The sequence below is a fragment of the Mytilus californianus genome, unplaced genomic scaffold, assembly GCF_021869535.1.
Source record: "Mytilus californianus isolate M0D057914Y unplaced genomic scaffold, xbMytCali1.0.p SCAF_11, whole genome shotgun sequence".
Taxonomy (NCBI): Eukaryota; Metazoa; Mollusca; class Bivalvia; order Mytilida; family Mytilidae; genus Mytilus; species Mytilus californianus.
This window is the reverse complement of record NW_026262593.1, coordinates 33373037-33391807: the sequence shown is the minus strand read 5'-3', so window position 1 is coordinate 33391807 and position 18771 is coordinate 33373037. Positions and strand designations below refer to the sequence as shown.

General features: G+C 31.6%; 1 long non-coding RNA gene across 1 annotated transcript; it reads right to left on the bottom strand.

Annotated features, from left to right (window-relative positions):
• Positions 1-1754: 1754 nt before the first annotated feature.
• On the bottom strand, positions 1755-9309 carry LOC127719932 (uncharacterized). Its single transcript, XR_007990544.1, has 3 exons — positions 9102-9309; positions 3847-4025; positions 1755-1794 (listed from the first exon to the last, which is right to left on the bottom strand). It is a non-coding gene; the product is annotated as an uncharacterized LOC127719932 (long non-coding RNA).
• Between the last annotated feature and the right edge of the window lie 9462 nt (positions 9310-18771).

The window sequence follows — 18771 nt, the reverse complement described above, 5'->3', positions numbered from 1 at the left end:
TGTTTCTCTTGATGCTGTAGCTACTGCTCAGACTGTTCAATACATCTTGTTGAATTATGCAGATACTAATGTTATTCAATAACATATGTCAATTAGTTTCACAAACTGCAACGTATCTTTAAAAATGCACTACGAACGAAAGTACTGGCAAAATGTATGCAATATTTACATACTTACATTTAACTTGTTTGCGCTTTAAAGCATACTCCTGTGAAATATTGCAATAAATTCCGAGGATAAACAAAATTAAAACTTGTCTTGGTGACATCGTTAATCCAAAGAGAAGGCCTTACAAACAGTTAGTTGTCTTTTGCTGCTAAAGCAATATGCAGCAAAACTACAATACTTGATTGTCTAGCTATTGCTTTGCATGAACATCCACGTCCTGCGACCTTTTCGTCTAAAACATACATTTTGTAAATTTGGTATCTTGGTGCCTTTTCATGAGACAGTAATAAACTCATAAACATGTTAAATGTCAAGTTGTAGAAATTGTAGGCTAATTAGTTACATGTATAACTGACTTAATTAATTTCATGCTTTTAACAGTCTAAATTTTTTTCACTTCAGACCACCCTCATTGGAACGATAACGTCATGACTTTAAGTGTCGAGATATGAATATTTCTGCTAGCAGTGAATATACTTATTTTAGCCTTGTTTTGAATTATATCTTCTTTTAAGTACTGCTACATAAGCAGTGTTAAGTCCTTGTTTTTGAAATATAATTAATTGAAAATTTGGCGGGAAATGATTCTTTCTACATTGTTCTAAAATTTAACATTAGTACTTTTTTATTCTTTCAAAACTATGAAAAGTGACAAGGATTTATTAATATTTTCAAAAACGTTTTTTTAAACTATATGTATTAAATTTATAAACAGAAAAGTAGAGATTAGCAGGCAAAATTCTTATTGGCACGAAACTAGAGGATTCCGAATATCTAACAAAAAGTCAAACATCCTTCAAGTCAAATCGATTGTTTGTCATCATCTTCAGTTCTCGGTCGATTCTGTTTGTTAGTTTATGTAGATCAAAGTCATGATATCAAGCAGATTAAACGTAGTTCTGTTATCCTTTGAATGATGTTGAATGGCTTGGATCTCATAAAAAAATGCTTCCGAACTTTAAATGAGAATATCTCATCTATACAGCTGAAGTGGATTTAACTGATTATGAACGTTTCTTGTCATGAGATGAAAGAGGGGTGGAAGGATTTTTTTAGGACGTCGGGATTAGGCCTTTTCATGCGAAAATGCGGAATTTACAATTATCGGGACTCGGGTATTAAGAATAATATTTCGGGATCCGGGAGAGAATAATTTATATTTTCAGGAGTTCGGGATTCAGCGTTCATTTTCCCGTGAATTCGGAATGACATGCCCTTCTACCGCTTTTCAGGAAAATTCCTAATAAGGAGTATGCATCATTCATCAGTTGCAGTACACTTGATAAGGCGGATATTGTGAAAAACTTGTCATAACATTGAAATCCAGGTAATAAATCAATTAAAAGGGTATTATTTAAAAAAAAAGAAAAACTGCGCTATTATCTTTTATACAGTTATTACATTTCATCATGACTATAGCAATTGCTGGTTCATTAATTTATATATAGTGAGTGTATTTTATATGTTCCCTGAATAAACAGGCGGTTGTGGTATGCAGATCCACTATTTAAAGCAGGTGATTGTAGAATAAATGTCCACTATATGTAGCAGTCGGTTGTAGCATATATGTCCACTACAAAAAGCAGGTAGTTGAAGTATGTATGTCCTCTACATAAATCAAGTTTTCTGGAAAAAATTATAAACTGTTAATAGAGAAAATAAAATGAAAAAAACAATTATAACAAATATACCTGTTTTTGATTGGTTGATTGATTGATTGATTGATTGATTGATTGATTGATTGATTGATTGATTGAGTGTCACCCAGGTCACTGGGGTTTTGAACATATTTGTTGGTGCAAAACACTCTCCATAAAATCCGACAGTGCACTTGGTATAACAGCATAATATAACAACAAACTTTGAAATCCGTTGGATAGAGCTTGAATAATCAGATCGACATATACCACAAAAAAGTATCGATTTAAGTTTACTCGCAGTTAATGAAAGCTTGTTCAAAGCCAATCTCAATAAATAAATATATCATGGTTTCCTAGACTTATATGCTAAACTGTATACATCAAACGGATTGTATATAAAGACGTCATAAATAATGACAATACAAAATATAGGTATGTTGGACCACAAGTGTTTGTAGTTGTATATTAAGTTATGTAATAATTTTATTTAAGTTAAAATCAGTGTTAGTACCAATAAAGATTATATATTCAAATATCACAATACTACAACGTTAATTTTACGACGTTTATGAATATGTTTATTCAAAGGTTCAATTAGTTTACATGGATTGTTTCTAAATTAATGGGCAATATAAACAATGTATTACCGTAAAAATAAGGATGTGATATCCCGTTTGTAATCAGAAAGGAAAAAAAAGGATATGGCAAGGCTCTTTATTGTTTTTGATTTCAGAGACAGAAATCTTTGCATAGTTTTAATATTCTATTAAGATGTTTAAATCCTTATCGCAAAATTATCTCAGGTGAAATTAATTGATTCAGATGTACAAAAAGGTATTTCCAATGTCGATTTCTATCAATATCGATGAAATTAGGAGAACATTTATGTATGATATACATGTATAATATTATATAGATCGATAATGATTGCCATAAAAACAACTTTTAAACAGAGACCAAAAGACATAGATGCAGACATGTAAAGGTCAACATGCGATTGGCTGAGAAAAAGAAACATTACAACAAAAGATATGATTTCAGCTTTTCAATTGTAAACATTTTGAACCCCGCCATATTCTTAATGTGCCTGTCCCAAGTCAGGAGCCTGTAGTTCAGTAGTTGTCGTTGGTTCGTGTCTGTCATATTTGTTTTTCGTAAATTGTTTTGTTTTAAATTAGGCCGCTAGTTTTTCTCAATTGAATTGTTTAATATTTGTCATGTTGGGGCCTTTCATTGCCGACTATATGGTATGGGTTTTTCTTGTTGTTGAAGGTCGTACGGTTACCTACAATAGCGTATATCAACTTCATTTGAACTTTAGTGGATAGTTATCTACTTGACAATCATACCACATCTCCTTATTTTTATAGGAGTTCCAAGTGATGAAATTGAAATCATCCCTTCGAAAATTTTACGGACACCATCACGAGTTCGTTAACCGTTTGGGAAATCTGTTTTACATGTGACGACGGATTTGTTCCAATATCCGTAACCGCAATCCCGTCCTTTTTCCTAGAATGTGACCTACCGAATTCGACTTATCACCGGGTTTTTTTTACATGAGCACCATAACGTGTGCCCCATTTGGAGCATGATTTGTTAACCTTTGCGGAACTTCTAAAATCATCCAAGTTTTTTGGTTGGGTTCGTGTTGTTTGGTTTGTAGTCTTCTATGTTGTGTTTTGTGTCCTGTTGTTTGTTTTTTCGTCGTTTTTCGTTTTCGGCCATGGTATTGTTAGATTGTTTTATACTTTTGAGTTTGAATATCCTTTTGGTATCTATCGCCTCTCTTGTACGACATTCAACAATAAGCAAACCCCAATCCGTATTGTAAGATATAAAAGGACGCTGCATAACAAAACATGAAACAGGTCAAAAAAAGAAAACCAACGGGCTGATACCTGCTTAAGATACAAATATGGCAGACAGAAACCATTATGTTTGATATGCTTGCCTGCTAGGTTGAACCTAAACACGTTATTAAAATGATACAACGCATTTAAACGGTGCATGTTATAAGAAAGAAAACGTTTTTTACCTGAAGAATAATTCAGTCGTCATCCTCCTCTATCATCTGGCCAGTCATTTGGATGACAGCAAATGGTGATGGGTTGCAGCAAGATGGATCAACACAAAATTGTCGAATCCTTGCGCAGTCACATCTCAGCTTGTAGTAACTGCACAACTGGTCGTAGGGGTTAGGCAAAAATGTGGCAACTGTTAAAAACAAAACTAATCAAATTGACATTATCAAATACTTACAAAATGTCGAGAATTGTGTGCGATTATCGAAATCAAGAATCCATTTGACATTGCTGATCCGTACTACTGCCAAAAAATGAAATATTTTTTAAGAAATTAGTTGAATACGCATTTCAATATACATATAAAGTCAGGATTCTATTTTGTTAAAAACGTCCCATTATTAGGGATGATGCGCTGTCAATTTAGTCCTTGAAATCCGAAAAATTCATTCAGATGGCATTATTACGATCCTTACATAGTAGTTGTTTTATTCACGCATCGTTGTCAATATAATGGAATTTGATGCGACTGTCATACAAGTGGGAGGTTTAGCGCTATAAAACCAGGTTCAATCCACCATTTTCTGCATAAGAAAATGCTTGTACCAAGTCAGGAATATGACAGTTGTTGTCCATTCGTTTGATGTGTTTGTGCTTTTGATTTTGCCATTCAATTAGGGACTTTCCGTTTGAATTTTGCTCGGAGTTCAGTATTTTTGTGATTTAACTTTTTTGTATTTGAATAGACAAATTTATTTATTAGCTATAAATTCATTCAATGTACTTTTATGGCTTTTGCAACTTGCGTACAATGGGAGGCAACTCTCGTTGTACTCAACTACTAACGCCTTATATGAGATTTGCCCGCCTTGTTACTTCATCCGGGTTTCAGTTGACATGTGGTTTGAAGCAAGAGAGCATGTTCCAGCCACATGCATTGTATAATGTATTTGATTTTTTTTTTTTTCATTATTATTTTTATAATTACCCAGATCGGGTACAGGTGCTTCATACTGACACTTTGTTCATTGTAGCTTATTGATACCATTGATACTCGAATACTCGCTCGAAAGGCCGAGTTCTCGAGTAAAATATTAGTACTTGAAAACTAGTTTGCCTTTTAAAAATCTTGAGACATTTCACCTTTCTTAAGTTCCCTTTGAAATATTCCCTTCGTAATACTAATTAATATTCATTAACAACGTAAATACAGTTCACCTTAAATCTAACGTCTTACATTTAAATTCAGCAACTGATTAGAGACATTTGTAACGGTGCTAGTACATGGATCAACACTTTCATGGTTCAATTATAACTCATCACAAGCTGTACACTTAACTTAGATTTGAATGTTAATCAAGAGTTCTTTGTAAGCGTGATTGGCATGAGATGTACATTTGATGTAATAAATGTTTATTTGAAACTTTATTATTATCTAATTGAGAATTAAATATCGTTTTGTAGATATAATTTTAAGTCCAATAATTTGTTGAAAATTTATGGTACAAGTCGTAATATCAAAATTACTCACTCCACGGGAACAGATGATACAGATTGTCTATCAAGTCGGACTTTATTTACATATTGATGATTCTATTGGCATATTTCTGAGTATGTACATTAACACACAAAGAATAGTTGCTTCATAGTAATATCTGGAGTTGGATATCATGTCGAAGAAAAGGCTGGAATACGGAGTCGAACAAGACGGTCAACATGTTGGAAATTAGGGACATTGTTAGTGATGTGACAATAAGTAAAAAAGCAGCCATGAAAAAAGTCGTTGAACAAGTTAACATTCTTAATAACACAGAATGGCAGAGCGATCTCTTAAACGATCGCGGAAAAGATAATCGAAATAAACTTAGAACATACAGGCAATACAAAAGTAATTGTTCCGTGGAAACATATGTTTCAAAAAATTATTGTACGGTCGTATCAACGTGTAATGGCACTGTTTCGTGGAGGCTCGTTCCCGTTAGCCATCGATACTGGAAGAAACACTAGGCCGCCAATACCTGTTGACGATCGACTGTGTGTTTATTGTTCGGACAATAGTGTTGAAACTGAGAAACATGTTTTATCGAACTGTTCTCTATATAATGACTTAAATTTGACCTTTACTCACAATGTTCACAACATAGTTTCGATACTTTGAAAATCATGCACTGCTCCGAGATTCACCCATTTTTATGTAAAAGTATTTATAAGTTTTTCATGCGACGTAAATTGTTTACATAAATTTTTAACCGTGAATAAATTAGTTCTGCTTATTTACATTATGTATATTAGTTTTAAGTGATATCTTAACGTAAATATTTTCACCTATGTCTGAAGTTTAAAATAGATGTAAAGTATTTTTTTTACGTAATATTTTTATTAATATTTTTTTTTTTTTTTTATTCATGTTGAAAATACTTTTAAATCAAAGTTATTAGTTTCAAAAATAGAATTTCAGAGTATCGTTTGATTTTTAAGACCATGTATATATTTTGTGCAATGTGTCTCATAAGCCAAATTGATATGGTTGGGTATTGATTGTTCTATGTATGTTTTAATGTTATTGTATAATATGCATGTCAATCAGTATGTGACACAATGATAAAATAGATTATTATTTTATTTTTATTGCTATCTGATAGGTTATTTTTAGAAACGGTGGTCAGTTATTCATTGATCAAATGACACAAAAAAAGTGGAGCGAAACACATAACCAAGGATTACGTTATATTTTGTAGTCATACAGTTTGAGTCTGCAATAATATCAGATTATTACATGGCATTTTTCATATCAGATGTATGATCAGCTCAAGGTTCAATATCAGCCCAAGAGCCGAAGGCTCGAGGGCTGATATTGACCAAGGGCTGATCATACATCTGATATGAAAAATGACATGTTATGATCTTTTTATCATATGCTTCAACAATGGAGAAAATTAACAGTTTAATATATTGATCCTTTTATGGGGTTCTCAAGTGGGAGTTTAAAAAGTGAAAAAGTTACGGATCTCAGACGCCAAATGTAATACATCCGATATGAAATCTTTCTATCAAATGCCTCAACAGAGGAGAAAAACATCAGCTTAATATATTTTTATATGGACGATAAAAAAAAATCAACAAAACAAGTCATAATGAACACTGTTTGGAAAGGTCAACATTTGTAAAGTAAATTTCTCAATTATGCTGTAAACTTTGAAAAATGCATTATTGTATCATTTGTTTTTTTTCTGTGTTTTATATTATATATTTTCCTGTTTCCTAATAATTGTTTTGTGCCCTACTTTGTTATGTTTTTCACTGAAAACGTACATGTACCATTGAGGTAGCAATACACAGTTAGGAGTGTGGATGTTATTGGGCAATAAAATTCATTTTTAAACAGCTGAGTACTAATTTAGCCTTCAAAGTTGGTTTATAATAACATCAAGACAAATTTTTACATGTTTTATGGGCTATTTTCTGTTTGACTGTTTTTGGGAAATATGTGACATCTTTACCCCCCTTTTTGCAATATTTTATAGCAAATAAGTACATAAATGTTGCCATAGATACACCAAAAAGAAATAATATTTAGCAATTTTAACTACTGGAAGATACTGATTACATACATATACACATATATGACACAAACAGTAAGCTTAATTTGCAAGAAAGCAATGAAAAGGGGATGGTAAAATTTATGAGAGTAAATTTTGATATTTTTTCCTAACTGTATATTGCTACCTTAGGTGTGTTCTCCGAAATTTGCCGAGTAACGCCGGAATGCCATGCGATAACGTTACGCAAAGGCATGTGATAATAGCTGGAGGCATGTGATAAATTTTTCATATCAGCCTGCTAAACACCATTTCGGAAAATATGAAATTCACGTTAATTTAATGCTATTATCATACTGTAAACATTATAAGTTATTTACTCAAAGTATATGATAATATGTCTTTCGTTAAGTTGTCAAGCGTTGTCATCATATTATTTTTTGGTTTATGAAAGGTAATAACAAATATACCGCATCCCAACAAAAATCAATACTTTTCACCAGACGTTAAAGATTTATCCGAGTACTCGAGTACTCGTGAGTATCATGAATGAGTACTCGAATATTAAATTTCAAATCTGTTGACATCCCTACTAATTACCCTAGATAACACACACTTAAAATGGAATTTTATTGAAGTTATATATACAAAATATTCACAAGTAAAGTTTGTCGTCATTGAGTTAAAAATGTAAGGATGTTTGAGTGAAAAGTGTGTCCGACTTTTCTTTTTTAGTATATTTCATGAATATGATATATATATTAATATACCTTAATTGTAATTGAAAAATGATTGAACGAAATTGTGTAAATCATAAGTCAGAAATACACCTCAAGGTTAAACATTCGAATAGCACGAAACTTTTTTTTTATTCAAAAACATCTACTCTGCTAATATGACTCATTAGACAGGTATTGCATATGTCCTATATATTTCATGTTTTTGTACTTTGAATATTTAATGTTATTATATTAACATGTAGCTTGACTATATGGAAATAGTGGAAGCGAGACGATGTATTAAATATATTTGCTTAGCACGTTTTCAGGACAAGACAATCAATTCAAACACGCCTGATCGTACAATATTGTACCCGATTATCTCTTGTCGTTAAGATTATTGCCAACTTTAAGTTTTTTTTTCCGGGATCCTAAAAGACTGTTGCAGTTGGCAGACATGCAACATATTGCTTTACAAAGATCAATCTTTTATCTTTCTTAGGAATTTTTTTTGGTGGAATTTATGCTTATGCATATCAAAGATCCATATGTATTTGCACCTACCACAAATACCGCTTGGCTCCATACTATAATTTGAGTGAAACACGTATATGATATGAAAACAGAATCCTTAATTATGCACATTCTTAAATTCCTTAAGGTCATAGAAATAGATGTAAATAATTCAAATATGCCAATCACATGGGTTGTTTCCTTTGGCGCAAATACAAAAGTTCAATCCTGGTATCTATGACGAGTTTATTGATGCTATAGCCACTGCCTTTACTGTTCCGTATACTTAATTGAATTCTGCAAATATAAGTACTAATGTTATTCAATAAAAGTATATCAACTAGGTTTCACCAACTGCAACTTGCCCACAGCTTTTGGTAACTTCATGTAGTTAAATGAACCTATAACCGCTGTATCCGTCCCATTGATGAATTTTACCTTACATGTTCAATACGAACGAGAACATTTGTAAATTGTATGCAATATTTAAAAACTTACGACTTAAAACACGCTGCTGTACAATATTGCAGGAAATTCCAATCATAAACAGAATTAAAACTTGTCTTGGTGACATCTTTAATCCAAAAGGAAGGCCTTACGAACAATTAGTTGTCTTTTGCTGCTATAGCAATATGCAGCAAAACTACAACACTTGATTGTCTAGCTATTAATTTACAGGAACATCCACGTCCTGGGACCTTTTCTTCTATAACAACATACACGTTGAAATTATGTCACCTGGATGCCTTTTCATGAAAGACAGTAATAGGCTTAAGGCGACATGAAAATGTCAACTGTCAAGTGTTGTAAAAATTGTAGTCTAATTAGGTACACGTAAATATAGCTTATATCTAAGGATTTACATGTAGATCTACTCTATAAAAATATATTAGTTATCTATGTATATTACTTCATTTAAACATTACTGATGGTAACTAACACCTGCAACCGATATGGCATTTGGTTTTAACGAAAAAAAGTCATGTGACTGGAAAGCAGTGACTTCTGATGCTTTAGACAACAGGATCACTAAGTAAATTTTGCTTCACACTATGGAGTCATTACCAGATCTGAGAAAGAATAGTTATCTTTATGCCACATGTCTACCTAACTCTAATATTGAGGAAAAAACAAAACTCAGCAGATTACATGACCAGAACTTTAGAAATTACTCGACTTTATAGATAGTCTTTCACTGTAGCAGCAGTTCAAAAGTCGGTACTGCCGTAATGACTTGATTTATAACATACTTTTTTAAAATTACCCCTTGATAGATTAAGATATTTTATAGCTACTAAGGTGCGAACTGCCACGAACAACGTTGGAAAGAATTTGGCTTATTTTCGAATTATAAAACTCCTAGCAATGTTTATACATATTTATGCATACCTGGCTTGCAATCCTAGTCCTGATTATGGTGAAGCTAGAAAAGTGCTTCGGATCCGAAGAAATTTATAGAGTGTATTTTTTGCAGTGTCTCCTTCCCCTTGTTATCCAACTATGCATCTCTTCTGGATATTTTTTTCATATGAGTCGGAGTTCCTTCAGACACTTGTAAAAAATATGAAGATCAAAGAAGCTAGATTATTTAGTTTCACATACAGGTATATTGATGATCTACTTTCCATTAACAGTCCAAACTTTTTCTGATTGGATCTTATTAGTATATCCATCTGACCTATAGATTAAAGAAACCACAAATACAGCTTACTCCGCATTATTTCTAGACATTTACCTCGAACTTCATAACAGCAGTCATCTCAGTACCAGAATCTATGACAAATGAGACGATTTCAATTTTGAAATTATAATTTTCTTCACCTTAACAGCAATATTCAGGATTCACCAGCGTTTTGAGTATACATTTCTCAACGATATTCAAGAGCATGCAGCTGCTACTCAGTCTTTGTAAAACGGAATCGGTGACTTATCAAAAATTTAATGAGCCAGGGTTTTTTCAAAGAACGTCTCGTCCTTTTTCTCAAAAAGTTCATCGGAAAATACCAAGACCTAATACATGAATATTTAGTGTCTACTTCACAAATAATACACGATGGTCTTGAGTTATAGAATATAGGTGCTGAAGTTGTGTATTTTTTTTACCTTAGTTTCCCCATTATTTGTCTTCAGCACTACTTTGAAAATACAAAATTAACTTATATATCTTAAACTTACAATAGGTCTATTTGAAGTATTATGTTTTATTTCGTATATCTATTACATCCGACGTTGATATTAAAAACAACACACTCAGTCGATGTAAAGTTGTGAATGGCTTCTAAGTCACGGGTACAGGTGCTCGAAACAGATTGTGTTTATTGTCAACCGGGGTTTGAAACAGGGTGTCCAATTCTTCCTTATTATTTTTCCTGATTTTTAAAAGTTCAAAAGTTTTCCACTTTAAACCAACCTCATTTGAACGATCACGTCATGACTTTAAGCATGGAGATAACCAATTTTATTTGCTAATTGAAAAGCTGAATACAATCATTTAAGACAGCAAAAAAAATTAATTCTGTATAATTGTTTATTGCTCAGACTTAAATAAAGAGAAGATATTTATACTGTAAATTTATGATGTGTCTGTACTGGTCAGTGGGTCAGATTTATCATACTTAATTAAACGATAAATTATTGAAATTAGATAACATGTTTTCACTTTTAGAGAAATTACACGTATGACCAGTGCATGATTGGATTACATCTTTCTTATTGGTCAATGATTTTGCGGTGTCTGCACGAGTTCACGTGTATATGCTCTGTGCTGCCTTTTATCATCAGCTTTTGACTTGTTAACTTTATGGATAATTTTGGATTGGGGCGAATTCCTTTTTGCAATTTAAGGTAAAAGCGAACCATCTTTTTGTGTTTTAACTATTTTATGCTTACATCATGAACAAATGTGTAGTTGCTTTTTGACCATTCTTTCATTCATAAAGATTACACGATTTTGTTTTATGCAATACACGTAACGGTCGGTCAAATTTGTCTCTTTGTTGAAGAGATATTGGAGTAAAATTAATGTTGGTTTTGGTAGTGGCACTGTGTGTTTGCAATCAAAATGTACTTATTTACCATGATTTTGGAAAATTATAGCTGATGATAAACCCGATGTTGTTTTTTTACGAGTTGGAAGATGATATTAAGCATAAGAGAGCCCACCAGAAGAAGTTAGCACGAGTTATCATTTCATTATTTTACACAGTTCGTCTTTATGGTAATGTTCATCATTTCCAAGCAGGCACTCCAAAGTTTATACAAAGTTGAAATGACGTTGAATGAACAGTTAGTTTTGAAATTTTGAGATTGAAAAGGTGATGTTGTCAATGAGATACCAATATGTTTCTGCGTTTTTTCAACGTCGATTTTTTATTGGATGTAGGTTTAAACTTAACATTAAAACAACCTCACAATTCAACATTGAAATAACCCTGTTTCGTCACGTTTATGTTTGAAATAGACAATTTAAAGTTTGTTGTTGGTCCATGTCTATCATATTTGTTCCTCGTTTTAAATGCAGCGGTTGGTTTTCTAGTTTGAATTGTTAAACATTGTTCATACCGGGCCTGCCTAGCCTTCTATGAGCTATTTGCTTTGTGCATTGTTGAAGGCTGTACGGTGATCTATTGTTGTCTCTTTGGGAATCATTATCGGCCAGCCTTTTCACCGTTTTGCAGCTAATCGGCCACATTGTTAAAATGAACATGTTAATGCAGTGATTGATATAGAACTTGGATCAATTATCGTGCTGCGATCCGATACTGAATCCTTGTTAACATAAGATGTTCCACACTTAAATGCAAAAGGCATCCTAAAATGTGCCTAACGTATAAGATCCGCCTTAGGCATTTGTATGAGACGTGGTTTATTTAAATACACATACTCAAATTTATTGGCATACATTAATTTACAAAAAATGATTAAGATCTATTGCATATATATTTACAGAATAATATTAACATACATGATAGAATGAAAAGTTACATACTTATATATAATATTTTTAAACTATTTCTTACAATTAAACACTCTAATATGAAAGAGACATACACTTCAAATAAAAAGGCTAAGCTATTGTTTATAGTGTTACAAACCAATTTGCCTTACTTGCTTTGGGTAAGGTGGACGATATTTTAATCGGTGCAGAGAACGTGATTGCTGTTACTTTTGACTTTGTTTATTTGTTTTTGCAAATATGTTTTAATGTAGTGTTTATTGTTTTATGCTATGTCATGAAACTACTGTTACTTTGGTAAATATGTTCACGGTGATTGATTTGGAACAAATAGTATTCTAGGTTAGCCTATTTGCTATAATTGCCAGTTTTTAAATGTTTGCATGTGTACCTTGTTTGCTATATGTTAACGGTAAAAGAAGGATATGTCTCTTACATCTATCGCAACAAAATGCTTATTTATTACAAACCAATTTTCCTATCATTGCCTGTTTGGTAAGGTGGATGATATTTTAATCTTTGCAGAGGGCGGTGTTGTTTGTACTTATGTCCTCTGTATATTTGCAGAGGTCGTGGCAGCTTAGACTTATGACCTCTGTGTATTTTTTTTTTTTGCAGAGGTCGTGGTATCTTGGACTTATGTCCTCTGTGTATTTGCTTTTGCAAATATGTTATTATTTAGTGGGTATTGTTTTATGCTTTGTTATTTTCGTCATGGTGATTGGTTTGGAAAAAAAAAATTGTAATTAAGCATATTCGCCAGAATTGCCGATATTTGAAGACATGTAGCTATTTAACATGTTTGGCAGTATTTTAATACATGTTGCTAATGTATTATAGTTAAATTATGTTTACTTGTATAATCCATGTAGTTTTGGGATGCGATGAACTTAATTGATAATTTTTATACCAATATTTAAGCATTGTAAGGTCGTTTGCTTATGATTTATAATAGTTTTACCATTAAAAATGACAATGGACATGACATAAGTTATCAATACAACACTAATAATAGTTTAAAGTTCATAAACTCCATTTAATTCTTATATATGTTTAATGGTTGATTGATTGTAGAAAAAAATTATCGCATATTATACCTTAACATATGTTATGTTTACTGTTCTAGAGTGAGATCGAGTTTGTTATATAAAAACAATTTTTGTTTTTTATTATTTTACATCTAATTTTGTTTATTTCATGGTTTAACTATGAACGAAGAGTCTGAGTCTGGTATTCTTCTACGTAAGAACTATCAACCATTTAAGGAAATATGCAATAAAGCGCGATATCAACAACTTACATATAGTTTTATATATTAGTGGTATGTCACAGTTCCGATAATATAAACATACGAATGTTGGTGAATTGCTGTTTAACTGACGTTAAGAAGACATAATTAATTTTGAGATTCGAATTTTGATCTCGACGTGCGAGTCGTATCAACAATAATCATTGACTGGCCAAAGTCTACTTTGACTGTTTTATTAACACTAATTTACAAAAGGTGTCTTCGATTAGCATTTGGATACACAACTGGACCTTTGTTCCAATGAAAGTCTGAAATATCTGTTGCACGCTCTTATTTCACCACCTCTTTAAAGTTGGCTCTGTCGTTAATTGGTTTCGACTCTCGGTACTATACAGCACCTTGTTGTAGAACAAGGGCGTCGACTTCTGCAGCAGCAAATGGATGGAATTCCCGTCTCCGTTATTCAAGGATTTTTTTTTTTTTTTTTTTTTTTTTTTTTTAACGATAACAAATATTTTTATTCATTCATTTCCTGATATATAAATACCTAAGTAGCCCAGGTCGCATATTTAGGGGCCACTGTATTTTAACAGCCTCACTTGACCAGGGAAAAAATCAAATGAATTTAAACTTACAATAGTTTTACATACATATATCTAAATAACCAATACAATCGATTTTACCTGTTAAGCATCACTGTAATACATAATCACTATCGTATATCCGGTTCACTGACTAACATGTGTTTATTTAAACTTGAAAAAAATATATTTGATTGAGAAAATTTGAATTGGAAATTATTGATGTTATTGAACAAAAATTGAAATTATTCTGCAATATATAAGTATGGATTAAGGAAAAAGCACATGTGGTAAGTACTAATGTATTAAGAAGCATGATATATGTGGTAATTTACTTATATACATAATATGCACAGACATAGATTCAAATATCGATTACAATACAAATATTTCTTTCTGTAAAAATAACTTATTGTTCACTACGTTCTTTCTAAAATACAATAAGATTATTATATATGGAATCGAACACACCTTTAGTTTAGAGCAGTAGAACTAAGTATATCTTCTTATATTTTTTCGATAAAGAGTTCAATTTTTGATCTGCATATATACTTTATATCCGAGCGTAGCAAGAGTAGTTTTAATTTGTTTTTCATTTGCAATTTCAACAGGCTTTGTATAGACTGCATATTCAGTTTAATTTTATCGAATTTGCATTTATTACGTATTTTCCAAATAGCCCATTTAAAATAAAGTATTATTGCATTAAAAATTATATTATTCGAATTATCTGTACAGATTCCTATTAGAATATCTTTTTCAACGAGCGTCTCGTTATTTATTAGGTTACAAAGTTGTAAATTTCTGACAACTGTTTCTATCAATGGTTTAACATTATTACATTGATAAAATAAATGCTCGAGTGTTTCAATATTATTATTTTCATCACATAAGTGACATTTTCCATTTGACATATGCATTATTTGCAGTCTCTTTTCGGTATATATAATCCTGTGTATACATTTCCATTGCAATTCTTTAACTTTTCTATTAATATCCATTTTACTGAGATTTAGCCAAATTTTTTCCAAATTTATATACTCGCTATACAAATTTTTCCATTTTGTTTGACACTTAGGGGTCTCAGTTATGTTTATGTTTAACTGTAGATATTTTAATGTCAAATCTTTGATTTTAATGATTTTATTATCTGGATTTAGAAATTCACAGTTTTCAGAAATTTTGATTTTGTGGCTTTTTAAAGTGCTTTGAACATCGTTATTTTTTAAAATCTGCACGAATGTTTGTGGTATGGAACTTTAAATTCGCGAGTATTCCGAAATACAATTACGTTTATCTATTAGTTGTTGATATATTTCATTGCACGATTTAAAATCTTTGGTATTATTGTCCCATATATCACCAATAGTTTTTATTTGACTTTTTGAAAAGTTATTCAAGGATTGAAATCGAATGCAATTATGGAATTTATAAGGATAAAAAGGATTAAGTTAGTAATACAATTTAATGCTTCAGCTGTTTTTGGTCAGTGGTTCCTGCAAAAACGTTTATGATCTTTATTAATACAATTGATTGATTGGTGTTTAACGCCACTTTCAACACTATTGTGCTATATATATATATATGTCGTGGCGGTCAGTTTTAATTGGTGGAGGAAGCCGGAGTGCCCTGAGAGAACCACCGACCATCGGTAGGAAAACGTTCAATCCTAGCCAATTAAGATTTGAGTCGATAGCACCTGCCCCGTGCGGGATTCGAACTCACAACCTCTGTGTTGACTGGCAAGTGGTATAGTAGTTCGGCTACTTAGACCACTCGGCCAACGAGGTCCCTTTATTAATAAAATGGTAAGCTTCTGTTTTAATAAAATTGAGAATGAAAATGGGGAATGTGTCAAGGAGACAACAACCCGACCAAAGAGCAGAAAACAGCCGAAGGCCACCAATGGATCTTCAACACAGCGAGAAAATCCCGCACCCGGAGGCGGGCTTCCGTTGGCCCCTATTAGGCTACTATTGTTTTGTTTTTGTTTAATATTATGGTTCCGTTTAACTTCCTGTATGTATACATGAATTGGTTTTAGGTCATTTGATGGATGCCAGTATTGCCTATTTAACTTAAATTTGCAATTTTCAAATTATATATATAAAACGACATGATGGTTTATTCCAATTTTGTACTAAATGCTGTGGTCTTTAGAGGTCAATCTATAAAACATCAAAGTTATTATACTTAGTTAACCTGGTAGATATTTAAAAGATTATTTCTCTTTCGTGAAAGATATAATAGTATGTGTTGAAAGTTATAAACATTAACTGTGTATGAAATTTACGCAAGGTATAGACGATTTATACAAAAAATCCATAAAAGCTGTATTTAGATTACAAAGCTATTTCTTATTTTCCTATTCAAGTATTTCAACTCAATTACGACCTACAACAAAAACCTTGTTTTAATGTATGACAATGACATTACAGGTATGTTTAAAACTAGCTCTGCAGCAGGCCAGGAAGAAAATGAATATTTATTACAACATTTATAGCAATGATTTTTTTAGAACAATCCGATTCTAGATATATGAAGTGTATGTTAAGTGTGAAAATAAAGTCCTCTAGCTTAGCTGTGCTAAGTGAACTTGGTAGATTCCCATTATTTTATAGTGATATTATCAATATGAAATATTACTATTTATATCGAATGCTGGTATTCATCCATTCGTTGTATTTCGAAAAAGCTGAATATTCAAAATTCAGATGTAAAGCTAAATTTTTTTTATCAAGTCAGTTAAGCAAAACCTTTGTAAAAGTTTGATATCAATTTGGAACACAACAAAAATTAAGGGTAAAAAGGTACTAAATTAGAGACTTATTTACTTATTTCAAACTAGAAACCTGTTTTTCTTCAGAAATGTATCTATATTTATACAATTTCGATTGAGAAATGCCAAATGTTAAATGAGATTCTCATAATAGAAAGAGTCAGATATAAAACTTCTTATATAGAAAGAAGTCTAAGGTTTTGTAAAAATGTACTTTTATTTTGTTTGAGGATTAAATATGAACAACATTTTATTATTAGTTGTCCAGTATACAATGGTTATGGAGGGATATTCTTTAAAGAGAAAAACAGAGGCAAAATGTTTTTGGTTAATTACTGTACTAATACATATTGTTTGTTCTAAAATATTTAGGGGACTACGTTATTAAATGTCTAGATGTAAGACGTAAGACGGAATGTGAATAAATATACGTATAATGATTATTATTGTAACTTAATTGCTGTGGCCCTGTCTGGGATAATATTGACATCATTTACCAGCGGAGATAATTATAAAATAATATATGTAGGTTTATAGTTATATTTTATTTCAATGTCAAAACGTTTTAAAAAATATAGTATTATTTTTTTGTGTACGTGAATGTCATGCTGGCCAATTATAACATGTTATAAATACATTGTATTCACGTCGGATGGGGGATTCACTCTTTCAACCTAAGAGTGGATTTGTGGCAGATTTTTCTCCCCACCTTTGCTATTCTTTGTCATTTATTCAATTGATATGATTTTAGTCGATGTTATTTCGTATTAATTATGTATTATAATTTCATATCAATTATGAACTTTTATGTCAAATATTTTATTTGCAAAATGTATTTTTGAATTTTATGATTTTGAATAAATGATCTTTTTTCGTCAATTTAGTTTTTACATCATATAGCAAAACAAGCTCCGAATCTGGCCTGTGTATACTATAGTATGTTAATGGTATCTGTCTTTCTGTCTTAAATGAAAATTTCTGCTTGCAGTGAATATATTTATCTTGAACTTGTTTTGAATTATTTCTTGACTTAAGTACTGCAACGAAAGCAGTGTTAAGTCCTTGTTTTTTAAATATAATTAATTGAACATTTTATAAGAAATGATTATCTCTCGATTTTTCTAAAATTTAACATTAGTACTTTTTTCTTTCAAAAACTTTGAAAAGGTAACAAGGATTTAATAAGATTTTCAAAAATGTTTTTTTAAAATATATGTAATAAAATCATGAAAAGAAAAGTAGGGATTAGCTGGCAAAATATTTAATGACACGAAACTTGAGGATTCCGAATATCTGACAAAAAATCAAAAACAAGAGTAGCGAGCATCCTTAAAGTCAAATCGATTGTTTGTCATCAGTTCTGTTCTCGGTCGATTCTCATTGTTAGTTTATGTAGATCAAAGTCATGATATCAAGCAGATTAAACATAGTTGTGGTATCCTTTGAATGATGTTGAATGGCATGGATCTCATAAAAAAGTGCTACGAAACTGTGAATGAGAAAATCTCATCCATACAGCTGAGGTGGAGTTAACTTATGATGCTAACTTCTTGTCATGAGAGTTAACAGGGGCGGAAGGACTTTTTTCAGGAGGTCGGGATTGG